Source organism: Canis lupus, chromosome 30 (assembly GCF_011100685.1).
Source record: "Canis lupus familiaris isolate Mischka breed German Shepherd chromosome 30, alternate assembly UU_Cfam_GSD_1.0, whole genome shotgun sequence".
Classification (NCBI taxonomy): Eukaryota; Metazoa; Chordata; class Mammalia; order Carnivora; family Canidae; genus Canis; species Canis lupus.
In genome coordinates this window covers 27,268,185-27,282,962 of record NC_049251.1, presented here as the reverse complement: position 1 = coordinate 27,282,962, position 14,778 = coordinate 27,268,185, and the positions used below count along the sequence as shown (strand labels likewise).

General features: G+C 42.8%; 1 protein-coding gene across 2 annotated transcripts in view; it reads left to right on the top strand.

Moving 5' to 3' along the window:
- The window catches only part of C2CD4B (C2 calcium dependent domain containing 4B), a 65,330-nt gene that overhangs the window by 27,888 nt on the left and 22,664 nt on the right, over positions 1-14,778 (top strand). The window contains exons 1-3 of one of the 2 annotated variants that reach the window (XR_005381736.1): positions 6,487-6,755; positions 12,467-13,877; positions 14,102-14,376. The gene's annotated coding sequence lies outside the window, so the exon portion shown is untranslated. Of the gene's footprint in view, positions 1-5,365; positions 5,448-5,861; positions 6,756-12,466; positions 13,878-14,101; positions 14,377-14,778 lie in introns of those variants that run through there. The other variant, XR_005381735.1, reaches the window with a different exon arrangement.

Here is a 14,778-nt window from a genome sequence, read left to right as displayed (position 1 = left end):
ATAGAAAAGTAGAGGACCTAGGACCAGGCCTTGAAACAAGTCAACATTTAGAAATTCAATACAGGAGGAACGTCAGTGTAGGAGAAAGAGAAGCAGCAGCCAACGAGACAGGGAAAGACCAGGGGACTGTGGAGTCATGGAAGCTAAGAAAGTATTCCAAGCAGGCGATGTCCACCCCACTGAAATCCTGCAAGGAAGTAAAGAAAAATGAGAACCGAGAAATGCTCACTGGCACTGGCAAGATGAATAAAGGTCAGAAGTGAAGTTGATAACAGTCCTATGAGAGTAGTCATAACAGGAGCTGGACTGGAAGGGGTGAAACTGTGAATGGAAGGTGAGAAAATATACCTGGGAAGTTTTAGAAAAGGGGGAGGGGCTATAGGTAGAAGAAAATATAGAATCAAAGATTTATTTTCTTTTAATATGAAAGAATCCAACACATGTTTGAAATATCCCAAATAGAAGGAGATGTTGATAGTGACAAGAAAGAAAACCAGAAATAAAACTGTAGGAACAGAGTCTCTGGAAAATAAGAGAGGATCCAGAACATATGTGGGTAGAAGCAGTGATCAAGAATTCATGTTTCTGATCCATACCTTGTTCCAATCTCTATTCTCCCATCCATAGCATCATTCCATCCTGAGGAAGGTCATACTCGTACTGTTAGGATATTGGCCAGGAACAGCTGGGATCCTGATCTCAGGGTCATGGGATCAAGCGCTGCTCCAACTGGGTGCCAAGGGTGAAGCCTGTTTAAATTTCTCTTTCACTCTCCATCTGCCCCTTCCCCCATCTCAAATAAATAAATACATCTTTAAAGAAAAAAAAAAAGGGAAGGAAGGAAGGAAGGAAAAGGAAGGAAGGAAGGAAGGAAGGAAGGAAGGAAGGAAGGAAGGAAGGAAGGAAGGAAGGAAAGGAAGGAAGGAAGGAAGGAAGGAAGGAAGGAAGGAAGGAAGGAAGGAAGGGCTGGCTGCAGTACTAGAAAGAGCAGAAAGTTTGACGCCAAAAAGAGCTAGCTTCAAATCTAGGCTCTGCAACTAGGTAGTTGTATGATCTTGGGGCAAATGCTTAACTTCTTTGTATCAGTTTTGTTTGTCCTTTCGAAAATATTGGGTGTGAAGATGACCAGGGTTAAAAGATAATTGCATTTAGTTATAGCGAGATTCATATTAACAGGGGTAGGCACTCTTTAGATATCATTTGAACATCCCCTCTTTCGTTCATGCAAATGAGTATAATTTTGCGGGATGGCCTTGTACACATCCACGGGTTCAGTCTTAAGGCTGTACAAAGGGCAGTCTACTGGGAACATAGCTGGGTGACTGCACTAATTGACACAAACACAAAGAATTACATCTTTCCATTCCACTGGTTGTGTATTTCAGGCTCCATCTGTCATGTTCCAGAAGGAGGAACAACAGCTCAGCTGATGTGTGCTAACATCCAAACATTACTACCAGGGGTTTTTCATCCTTTGAATAGCAAGGCTTTGATAAGATATCCTTATGTGACCAGACACTGGTATTTATCCTAACATGGAAAATCCATGTTTTATTTTCTTTGGCAAAAAGAACAGTGTTTATTTTCCAGATTGGCAACAGTTCCTGATTTTAAAAAGAACCAGTGTCTCCTTGTCCCTAGCACCAGGAGATGGTGCCTGATTTGTCTAAATTGTCCAAGTGGTGCTCTGGAGCTTCATTTATTTCTCCTCCTGGTCACCTAGACCAGAGCCACCATATCGTCCTCCTTTGCTCAATCTGCTCCATACTGCTCTCTTCACCATTATCACATTTTTAAAGAGTTTTAAATAATGGAAGGGATATAGAACAGTTGCCAAAGCAGTACAAAGAATTCCCATAAGTCTCTCAACCATATTCTCTAAATATTTATTTTATTATCATTCTATCTATCTATCATCTATCTATCTATCATCTATCTATCTATCATCTTCTTTTCCTGAAATATTTGGGAATGAGTTGCTGACATGTGCCCTTTTATCCTCAAATATTTGTGTATTTCCTAAAAATAAAGCTCTTCCCTTATAAAAATCAGGGAATTAATGTTGATTCAATAGTATCAGACAATGTACAGACACTATTCAAATTTTTCTAATTAGCCAATAATGTTTGGGTGTATCTTTAAGAAGAAAATCCAGGATTTTCTTCCTGGATCACAAGTTGCATTCAATTGGCATGTCTCTTCAATCTTCTTTAATCTCAGGCTTTCATGATCTTGACATTTTCTATAAGGTCTTAAGTTTATTTGTCTGATACTCCCTTGTGATCAGATGTAGGCTATGCTGTTCGGGCAGAAATGGCACAGAAGCTATACATCTTCTCAATGCACCATATCAGAGGCACGCTATATCAATTTGTCTTATTACTAGTGACATTAACCAGACTTCTTTACTGTAAAGATTATTATTTTCCTCTTCATATTTAATAAATCTCTCATGAGAGATATTGTGAGACTCTGTAAATAGCCTATCTCTCATCGTCCTTTTACTTCCCAGATTTAAGCATTCATCAGTGATTCTTGACTGAAACATTTATTACTACAGAGATTGCCAAATGGTAATTTTAGAATTTCATCTTTTTAAAAAAATATTTGTTAGTTGAAATTTTAACTTTGCTTATTTATTTATTTATTTATTTATTTATTTATTTATTTATTTATATCTGTATGGACTCATGCGTTTTTAAATTTATTCTATGGGTTATAACCCATTGCAATTATTTATTTTGGTTCCACATTTGACCTGTGGGAGCTACTTCAAGCCGGCTCTTGTGTCCTTGTTATATCTTCATAAAACACTTATTTTCTGGATCTAAAATTTATTCCAGGTTCATCTTACACTTCTGATACCCCAATCCTGGAATCAATTTCTCAAGGCATTTTTGATTTCTTATATTGATTGATGGTACTTAGAAACCAAGATCTGAGTGCTAAGTACATCTATGGCTACTGGGGTGTCATTGCTTCTAAGCTCTAAAATGTACACACACACACACTCTCCTATCTATATTTGCACATTTTTTTTAAAAAAGATTTTATTTATTTATTTGACAGAGAGAGCACAAGCAGAGGGAGTGGCAGACAGAGAGGGAGAAGGAGAAGCAGGCTCCCTGCTGAGCAGGGAGCACAATGTGGGACTCAATCCCAGGACCCTGGGACTCAATCCCAGGACCCTTCAGCTCATGACTTGAGTTGAAGGCAGACACTTGACCAACTGAGCCACCCAGGTGACCCTGCACATCTATCTTAAGAAGAAGAAGAAGAAGGAGGAGGAGGAGGAGGAGGAGGAGGAGGAGGAGGAGGGAGAAGAAAGAATTTAAACTGAACCATCATCTAATTTAATTTCTTAATACTCTGCTTTCACCATAAACAAAATCCTCCCACATCTATACCATACTCAAAATTGTTAGTATTAAGATTTAAGATGCACTGTAGTCTATACCAAACCCAGGTCCTCCAGCCTTACCCTCCTGAATGTCCTTCCCTGCTATTCCTCTGCCATGAAGAGAGTATCTGCTTTCTGTGCGATGACTATGTCTCTATGTTATCCTGAACAGATTTGTACTGTTAGAATTATTCATTGTGAGCATAAATTAAAACTAAGATATTAGTAACAAGACATCAAGCTTGCTAAATGCCTAAAAGAAAGGATTAATCAATTTAAGTATTTGACATAAAAATTTATACACAAGAACTGACAGCTGGGGAGTACAGGTGATCACATAAGGAGTTTTATTCTGATTGGAAAAGACTGGTCTTGAAGAAAACATACTAGAAAAACGTGGAGTTTGTGAAGCTTTGCTAGAGCTGTAATCCCTCTGCTGCGGCCTTAGCATTTGAAAGGGCTGTAAGTCACACTTGGCTCTTGGAGAAGTATGACAATGATACCCAGCATCCAACTTTGGACTCCCAGTCACCCACTTGTCCACATTAAGCCCCCTCAGGTGGTGAGAGAGAGAAAGAGAGTCTCTCCCAATCTTCATCTTCTCCCACATCCCCTGAGGGTTGTATTTCCTGCTCTCCTATAAATGGATCTAGGAAAGAAGGGCCAGGGACAGATAGAAAGAAGAGAGAAAATATTAAAAGAGAAGCTGAGGCATTTTATGAATTTTAGGAGTTTATTTGAGCAAAAATCCATTCCAATCGGACAGCACCAAATTGGAAGCAACCAGAAGCAAGAGGGATGACTTCTATGGAGAAGGTGCAGAAACAAAGAAAGGACATTATTTGACTGGCTATAGTGTCAAGCCTAGTTGGCTGTTTGTGATTGCTTGTCTTTATGTTTCGGTTTTATAGCCTTGAGGCTTAGATTTGGGCTTGTTTATGTAGGCCACCAGGACATTAGAGTCACTGCAGTCTAGTGGCTTTCTTGTTTAATTTAATGAGAGAGAGAGAGAGAGAGAGAGAGAGAGAAAGAGAAGGAAAGCAATAGAAATAGATGTTATTTTTTTTTTTAAATGTGATTTAACCTTTTGTGATACAGCAATTTAAAAATTCGGATTCAAGGACACCTGGGTGGCTCAGTGGTTGAGTGTCTACCTTTGGCTTAGGCGGTGATCCTGGGGTCCTGGGATTAAGTCCAGCATTGGGCTCCCTGCAGGGAGCCTGCTTCTTCTGCCTGTGTCTCTGCCTCTCTCTCTCTCATTCTGTGTTTCTCATGAACTGGTAAAGTCTTTTAAAAAAAAATCACTTAAGAATAAAAACATTATTTTCAAAATGTTTTCTCTCCAGCAGGAGTTTCTTCTCTAGGAAGGCAGTTACTTCTTCGCTCACTGGCCAACTTCTTGTCAGTTCATTAAATTTTTTAGTGTTTTTAATCACGTCCGGTGGTCTACAAAGAACTCAGACCACGAATATGAAAAGTATCAGATTGACTATGTTCTTACTCTTGATCATGTTTACAATATAGCATTTTACTGATCTGACATTTCTTTGCATAAATATTTCAAAATTCACTATCCATTTTGTGGTGGTTATCTTTGTCAAAATTTAATAATATAAAATGTCAATCAATGAAACCAAGCACCAGCAAGTGCCGTTGACATACTATGCTGAAAGCAAAGGGCTGAGGAACCCTCCTTTTTCCTGAGAATCTTTTACCATCTGGACCAACAAAGGGCACTGTGACAGTGCTCATTGTTAATATTGAGAAAACTTAATTTCTTGCTTTTAAGATAAAAATATAAACAAATGTATTGATATCTTTTTTCCACACCGCAATGGATTATCTTGCATGTAACACATTCTGAAGACAAATATTCTAGGCTTTTAGTTGTTAAGGAGACCAAGTATCTTATTTGGAAGATAAACCTATTTATTAACTGAAAGAAATTAATTTGGTCCTTAATAGAGAAATCGAAGAATTTGAGATCAGAACAGATGATTTCACTGAGAATGAGCAATACTCTACGTAAATGCTGGCCCTTTTTGAGGTGAGTAAATACAGTAAATGGTTGAATCCTTGTACCTGTACCTTGTCTGACAATTGGTTTCTGACCATTCTCTTTCAACTGACTCTCTGAATCTTTATTCAAATCAGTAATGGTATTTATTGGTTGTCATCACCTGGTACTCATTGTTCTGTGTGTCTGATTTCTTATGTGGAATCACTCTTCCCATTCGCTCAGTCCTTATGTTTCAGACAGTGTTGATTCCATATCAAGTTTCAGGGGTGGGTCTAAGACAAGCCTGGCCAATAAGAGTATTTCATACATTCGGTCACAGTGATTAATTAGTATCAGATACAAATGCCACCTAATTTGGCCCACTGAGATTCAGACTTGGGAGTTGCTTTTAAATTTTTGAGACGGAGACAAAGTATTTTCTGCTGAATTTGCTCCTGACAGGACAGGTCTGGAGCTCTCAGGAACGACCTTGCCAATCATAGAACCCAAGGATAAAGCCAACATGAAGAAGAGCATAGCGATAAATGAAGAATCAGTGTTCCAGTGACATCACTTGCATTCAGAAACAAGATAAGAGCTAACTGTGACTGTAGCCAGCTTACCCCAAAACTTTTAAAATTTTAAAAAAGATTTTATTTATTTATTTATTTATTTATTTATTTATTTATTTATTTATTTATTTTTAAATTTATGAGAGAAAGAGAGAGCACAAGCAGTGGGGAGGGGTTGAGAGAGAAGCAGACTCTCCACCCAGCAGGGAGCCTGATGTGGGGCTCCATCCCAGGACTCCAAGATCATGACCTGAGCGAAAGGCACTTAACCCACTGAACCATCCAGGTGCCCCTCATTTTTTTCTTTATTCACAATGTATTTTATTTTTATTTTTATTTTAATAATAAATTTATTTTTTATTGGTGTTCAATTTGCCAACATACAGAATAATACCCAGTGCTCATCCCGTCAAGTGACCCCTCAGTGCCCGCCACCCAGTCACCCACACCCCCTGCCCTCCTCCCCTTCCACCACCCCTAGTTCGTTTCCCAGAGTTAGGAGTCTTCATGTTCTGTCTCCCTTTCTGATATTTCCCACACATTTCTTCTCCCTTCCCCTCTATTCCCTTTCACTATTATTTATATTCCCCAAATGAATGAGACCATATAATGTTTGTCCTTCTATTTAAAGTCGAGTTTGTGGTTTACAGAACTAAAAACACTCCATTTGATTTTACAGAGATCTGTCTTAGAACCTAAAAAAAATTTTCCTTGGCCAAAGTACTTCATCTGCGTAAGCCTCAGCTCTATGTTGCAGTTATTCTAAAGATGAAAGGAGATGCAGGTCCGTGTATAATAGCCTGGGAACTATGGTGGGGCAGCTGGGAGGACTGGGGGCTGTCAGGGGCCTGCCCTCATGCAGGGAAACAGGTGAGAGAAAGGGTGAGAGGCAGGCCAACTTGGAGATGTGGATTTGTGGACGTTCATAATAGAAATGAGGGTGATGTAGATGACCAACACATATGGTGTCTCTGCCTCTCTCTCTCGTTCTCTCTCTGTGTCTCTCATGGATAAATAAATAAAATCTTTTAAAAAAAATACAGATCGTGCAGGGTAGTCCTTAAGAGCAGGGATTTTGGAATTTGATTGTCTTTCTTCTAGCACTTAGGTATGGTGACTCAGAGATTTACTTTTTCCCCTCTGTGCCCGGGTTTTCTCATTTTCCTTTTTTTAAGATTTTATTAATTTATTTATTCATGAGAGACACAGGGAGAGAGAGGGGCAGAGACACAGGCAGATGCAGAAGCAGGCTCCACGCAGGGAGCCCAACGTGGGACTCGATCGTGGGTCTCCAAGATCATGCCCTGGGCGGAAGGCGGTGCTAAACCGCTGAGCCACCCGGGCTGCCCAGTTTTCTCATTTTGAAACAGATGTAGCATCCTCTACTTTGGAGAGTTCTCGTGGGGATTAAGTCAGTTAATGGGTAGTAAAGTGCTAGCCTATTCCTAGTCTCGATGCAGACACACCAAGCACCTGGTCCAGTTGCTCCCATTCCACTGGGACTGAGGTGAAAACACCTGGGCACCCCAAACCAGCGCAGGGCCTCATTCCTAGCTGGAAGTCTCAATGGCCAGCTCTTCCGGCTGACTTTGCCCGAGGTGGACTTCTGTTTCAGTGTCTGACGTTTTCAAGATGTTGATCCCACAGCCCCAGCCCCTGACTCGGGTAACTCGGGGTCTGCCCTGCCTGACCCTGGCCCGCTGCAGAGATGCTGAGGCGAATTCTGCACACCTGTCAGGTAGGTCCCTGTCCTTGGAGTGATCAATGGTGCCGGAGACTGCAGGTCTCACTCCTGCGATCGAATGTTCCTGTCTTTGGGAGGATGAAATGTGAGGAGAGAAGCTCTGTGGGGGCCCCCCCCCTGTTGGCACCAGCAGGTCAGCAGGAGGCTGGGAGAAGGCGGGTAGTTGCTGGAGAAAACCGCTGAGCCAGGTGAGGGACAGTTTTAGAGACAAGAGCCCACCTGCCCCGGTTGGCGCCCTGGGCTGCACCCCTCCACAAGGGGAGAGGACTCCGTGATGGGGGAGTCTCGTTGCTCGCTGGCCTCTCAGGTAGGAAGGCTTGGACCCTGTCGTACGTGATGAAGGCCAAAGCTCTTGCCTCTACAAGTGAAGTCCTCTAGGACGAGGAGGGCAGAGGCCCAGGCTCTCAGACTCTGCACAGAACCAGCGTTGGCTTCAGAGGGTCAGCCTTGGAGCGCACCTTCCTCCCTGCTGCCAGGTAGGAGGCCTGTGTGGAAGCCTTGCGTGAAGGCCCGGCTTAGGAAGGACTTCTCAGTGGGCCAAGCTGGTGGCTGTGGTTCCCACCCAGAGCCGCGGGGGAGCAAAGGAAGGCGAGGGGGCCCGTGAGCTGGGAGCACTGGCCAAGCAGTGGGGGTGCATGTAGACAGGGGAATGGACAGGGCAGGGCTGAGCAGCAGAATGAAGGAGCCCTGGACCTGCTTGCTCTCATGCACGGCCCAGCTGTAACTGGCGTGAGGATGAGAATAGGAAGGAGAAGAAAGTGTGATTCCGGTTGGAAGACCTGGACTCTGCTAAAATGGTCCATTATTGGTGCTGCTTCTGGAGGTTTGATCTGGCTGTTGGCGGGTGCTGCAGTTTTTAGAAGTATTATTATTTCTCAACTCATTGTGAGTGCAAAGCATCGTCCTGGATGCTTTAAATTTTTTTTAAAAGATTTATTTATTTATGATAGAGAGAGAGAGAGGCAGAGACACAGGTAGAGGGAGAAGCAGGCTCCATGCCAGGAGCCCGATGTGGGACTCGATCCCGGGACTCCAGGATTGCGCCCTGGGCCAAAGGCAGGCGCTAAACTGCTGAGCCACCCAGGGATCCCCTGGATGCTTTAAATTTAAGAATATTTCATTCCCATGGGTTTGAACCCAGGCAAGTTAGCATAAGAGGTCAAACTCTTCACACTAGATCTTCTCTGTGGAAGACTCCAGTCTGGAGGGCTGGGGTGCAGGCTGCAGGCAGGGAGGGATGGCCTGGGAGGTGAGGGACATGGAGATGGTGAAGGAGAGAGGCTTTGAAGACAAACTCCACCTGTCTCACTTTTTTTTTTTTTTTATCTCTAGCACTAGCCTGAAAGTATAAATCCTGCACAAATCATGTATTAGAAAGAATGTCTTTATGCAGTTTACCCTGAGGTATTAGTGCTGTAAGCATACCAGGAATCAAGTCTATGCCCACCTTCCAGAAACTTTTCCTGGAGAGAGTTTCCTAAGCACACTTAAAAAAGTAGGGACGCCTGGGTGGCTCAGCGGTTGAGGGTCTGCCTTTGGCGCAGGGCGTGATCCCGGTCCTGGGATTGAGTCCTGCATCCTGCTCCCAGCAGCGAGCCTGCTTCTCCCTCTGCCTGTGTCTCTGCCTCTCTCTTTGTCTCTCATGAATAAATAAAATCTTAAAAAAAAAAAAGTAGATACATTCTTTGAAAAGGGACAAATAAAAATAATGGGTCAAACAGGCAGAAGCAGAGGATAAAACACTTTAAGAGCTGTGAATGGAACAGCTGATGTGATCCTGGGTCCGGGTAGATTACGTGACAGGAAACACCAAACAGCTTAATCAGTTCTGTTCTTTGTGTTTCCATTCACCATAATGCGGTCATGGTCACAGTGATTTCTGTTCCAATGAACAGAAAGCCGGAAAGGGAAAGGATCAGGTGAGAAAAAGAGGAGAGGGTGGGGGGAGGGAGGAGAGGAAGTTATGTGATGCTCCGAGCTTACCACTGAGGGGCTTAGACTGGGCTGTGTTTTCCTGTAAGAACAGGCCACGGCTGGGTTCCTCCTCTAATGAGAGAATGTTTATGCAAGGTTAGAGGAGGTTTATGGAGCACTGACTCTGTGGTGCCTTCAAGGAACTTAAATCTTGTGGAAGAGAAGATGTGTCTGCAAGGCAAGACAAAGTGGAAGGTGTCCACAAGACACAGATGCAGAGATGAAAGGCTGCTAGACCTGACTGGACCTGACTTTCAAGGATCCCCTCAAGGGCAGGGCTGATGGGCAGCTCTTAGCATCTGCTTTCTCTCTCCTGGCTCCCCAAGTGGGAACATAGCACCTGAGACTCCCCTAATCGAGTCTAACTCCATTGACAGGGTGCTTTTCTCCTGTACCTCTCAAGGGCACGATGAGGGAAGATGGTGCAGGCAGAGAATTTGATTTTCCTAGAGGTTAACCAGAGGTCTGGGTCTGCTCAGGGCCTGGGGAGGCCTGGACTGATGGAATGGCCCCGGAGTAACCTGCCTGTACCTGAGACACTGGGTCCAGGGCCAAGACTGAAGATGCAAGGGAAGAGGTTGCCATCCTGCTGGAAGACTGGCTTACTGGCATCTAGAGAGGGCATGAGGAACAAGGGGAGACAACATGAGGAGAGGGCTGGAGGGAAGTTTCTAGGATAGGATCTATGCCCACACAATGGTTGCACTGGGTCTGCTTCCCTGTCTCCTCGAGATCCCTCCTCGAGATCTCCCAGAAGTTTATATGGGAACTGAATGTCCCTAAAATGGATTCTATTTTTACACACCTTCCTATATTATGCTTCCTGAGATGTCTTATTTCTGTTTGGTCTTCAACTGTCGGTGTTTCCACAAACTTTAGCTTTAACAAACTGTAGCTTAGGAACACCTGGGTGGCTCAATGGTTAAGCGTCTGCCTTTGGCTCAGGGTGTGATCCCGGAGTCCCATGTCGGGCTCCCTTGCGTGGAGCCTGCTTCTCCCTCTGCCTGTGTCTCTGCCTCTCTCTCAGTGTCTCTCATGAATAAATAAGTAAAACCTTAAAAAAAAAAAAACAACTGTAGCTTAAACAAACTTTAACAAACAAGCTTTAACTCTATTTCTACTTCTATCCCCAGGCCAGTCTTTTCCCTAATTCCTCCAGCTTACATCTATATACTCTTGAATGTAAAGGCAAAGTTTGAGTTGAACACTCTAAGAATTCCTACTTATAATTTTGCCTTTCCTGTTACGGATTTCCCAACTCTTTGTAAAGAGAGTAATGCTAGACCATCTGAGTCCCATTAAGGCTCATCTACTTAATGTCTGTGTGACCTCAGATAATTTACTTAAATGATATCAGGCTCAGTTTTTTCACTTACAAAGTGGGGTTACTAATCACACAACAAGTCCACCTAATTTAGGATTGTGCTCAGAATTAGCCATGATTCATACAGAGAGCCTGGCATGGTGCCTGGCACATCGTAAGCATTCAGTAATGAATAACTATTTATGTTGTCTTCAAAGAGGTCATTTCTGTACTACTTAATACCCTGATAAATAACCCACAGCACAATCTGGGGAATTTGTACCTCTTGCATCGTGAGAACTACTCAGAATTTACAGAGCTTTCAGGCAAGTCCTGTTTAGGGGAAGTTTAGTATTTCATGGAGTGTTCAGACGTAAGAATCAAAATAAGCTCAGTTTTCATTGTGAAATGAGACCCTGTTTATTGTCTGACTTGACACATTAGAATCTAATTTTCATGAGATCAGGATTCATGTCTCATCTTGCTTATCCCTGTATCCCCGGTACCTAGACTAGTACAGTTGACCCTTTAACAACATGTCGGTTAAGTGTGCTGACCCCAACACAGTTGAAAATCTGCATACAATTTTTGACTCTTTAAAAATTTAACTATTAACCTACATTTGGCTGGAAGCCTTACCAATAACATAGTCTAGATTAACACAGATGCTGTATGTTATTTATATTATGTACTGTATTCTTTTAATGAAGCAAACCAGAGAAAAGGAGATGTTATTAAGAGAATCATAAGGAAGAGAAAATACATTTACAGTATTCTATTTATCAAAAAAAGTTTGCATATAAGTGGACCTATCAACACTTCAAAACCGTGTTGTTCAAGGGTTCAGCTGTGCTTGGCACATAGTAGGCACTCAAAAAAGATTTCCTTGTGAATAAATGTGTAAATGTCAGACTATTCGTGGTAAATTGTTTAAGGAAGCAAACATGTGCCCGTCTATATCTATGTATCTGTATATCCTTCTTTTATCTTTGTTTTTTAGTTTTTTCCATCACAACACGTGTACTTTTGAATCCTCATCTCCTATTTCACTCATCCCTCCACCCACCTCTCTTCTGGTAACCATCAGTTCTCTGTAGTTAAGAGTCTATTTCTTAGTTTGTCTCTCTTTTCCTTCCCCACCCCCTTTAGTCATTTGTTTTCTTAAATTCTACATATGAGTCAAATCCTATGGTATTTATCTTTCTCTTACTTCTTTCACTTGGCATTATACTCTCTAGTTCTATCCATGTTGTTGCAAATGGCGAAATTTCATTCTCTTTTATGGCTGAATAATATTCCACCGTGTATACCATAACCTCTTTATCCATCCTCTCCATGGACACTTGGCTGCTTCCCTAGTTTGGCTATTATAAATAATGCTGCAATAAAACAGGGGTGCATGTATCCCTTTGAATTAGTGTTTTTTGGGTAAATACTCATTTATATGATCAACATCCTTTTTGCTTGTTTTCAGATCTCTAACAATGTTGGTAATCATACTAAATGTAAATAGATGAATCCTTATCTTGGGGCCTGCTGACGGAGGGGTACCAGTCTGTGGACTCAGGGCAAGTGTGTGTGTGAGCCGCCCTGGGAAGCACAAGAAAGCATCACATCATTTCCACATGGCACCTGAAGAGGGGATCCGACGTGATTGGGAGTCAGGTGGTCCACTGAGAAAGGCCTGGCATCAGAGCCAGGAAAAAGTAGAGTGAAGGGGCCCAGTTAGCAGGACCCACAGTGAGGGTGACCGTCATAGTGTGGCCAGTTCATAAAGATAAGGACCAGAAAAGAACCACCAAGCCACTGCTCAGCAGAGCCAGTAACCCCTGACAATGGCTCTTGGGTACAGATACCTCCCCATTGGAAAGAGGGATGAAAGGTAGAGAAAGGTGGAAAAGCTTGGAGCTGAAACTCTGAATTCACCTTGTTGAAATATGGAACTACTGAACTACCTTGAACCGAACATGCATGTATACATACTTTATGCAGGAATCTGGCCAGACCAAAAGCTTGTATGATACCTACAGCCAAGTGCTTAAAACCACGTGATTTCAAAAATAGCGTAAGAAAACAAGATTGGAAAACAAGTGCTGTCTAAAAACCTGGTGAAGTGGTTTGCCTGGTAGGTGCCAAGGTCACAGTTAATTTGGTAACTAATTATTTATCAGAGATGCAGCTGCTTGCCGGAATTATAACCAGGTTGAACTTTGGTCTGAGTTGGCGGTTTCCAGAGAAGCAGGTGGCTGAATGGAAATCCAGGCTTGAGTTACACGAACCATTGTCTGCCTTTGTTTTCATTGGGGTATTATGACTTAGAGGGCAATGACATGCAGCTGCTGCAGTGGGGTCATGATGCTCACATGGGTGACATGAGACCCTTGACTTTCAATGGCTGCTGCACCCTATAATTTTGTTGCCCTTTGCTTTTCCACAAGAGCACCATAGGATGCACCACTCAGCTGTAGGGAATCTGGGTTGGGGGGATACTCAGGAGGTCAGGAGGACCAGTGGGTGGCCTGACTAGAAGGCTGGGGACGGGGCCTTCTAGGCCTCTGAGTGGAATAGGAAATCTACAAGAAATGAGACCAGAGCCAGAATTAGGGCGTTCCGAAAGGGGACTGGCTGACACCAGCAGTATCCCAGCTATCAGACCTAGAGCTAATCTAGATGCTAAGAAGGCTTGATACTGAACACCACATTATGTGGCTGGTCAGATTAAATCTTTTTGCATCGGGTCAAGATAGGACCTGGAAACTGGAAGCAAGGGTGATGCTGGAAGTGCAGGTCCTGCAGCCTTGGCCAGGAAACAGGCTAATCCCGGAATCTGTACCAGGAAACAGGCTAATCCCGGAATCCCGGAATGTGCTGCCTTGACTAGCAATGTAAGTTGTGTGACAAGAGTGTCACATACCTCTGGGTCCTATCACTCCAACCAGACTGGCCAGCAGGGACCATTTGCATACTTCTTTGCATCAGGTGCACCACTCACCTTTTCATTGGTGCTCAGTAAACATCCGCTGTGGGTTGATAGCTTTGGTCAGGTGGGAAGGCTTGATTCAAAGGCAAGCCTTTGAAAGGCATTCTCTCTCTCTCTCTCTCTCTCCAGAGAGAACCCAAAATTCTGACAAGACCGTGATTCACTGTCCTCAGAAGGTGAAGATATAGTCGAGATGTACACCTACATCAATCCTCTGTTTGTAGCCTCCAGTATTGTTGCCATAATACCTATGAACCCCCGGTGTGGCAACGTGCAAAGGGGGCTTGATCTCTTCATTCGGAAGCTGTTTCTCTCTCTGAGCCTCAGTCCACTGATCTGTGAAATTGGACAATAATGACGCTCTCAACGTGCTGTGAAGATGAGTTGAAATAAAGTAATTAAAGGTATTTCTTAAGTTCAAGAGCTAAAACCATTTTAAGAGAAATAATTATTGATTTTCCCAGCAATGGGAAGATATGGATTTGAAGAGGTGGTTGTGCATGGAGATCTAAAAATAGATATTTTTAATCTATTTTACATGTTTTTTTCTCTTTTGTGTCAAGTAATAGTAGGGGCCTCTACGGCCAAGTTTTAAAAGGTAAAGAAAGACATCAATGAAATATTTGATAGACTGTGAGCAGAACCCAATCTCCTGATAAGATATTTACATTTCCACTGGATATTAATAGACACGTGTTTTAAAAGAAAAGGCTTTCCAGGCCTTGATAACAGTCTTCCTGAACCACATGTCTTAACTAAGCATATTTCTGCTTGCCCAGAAAAACAAGATTTCTGTTGCTATTGGG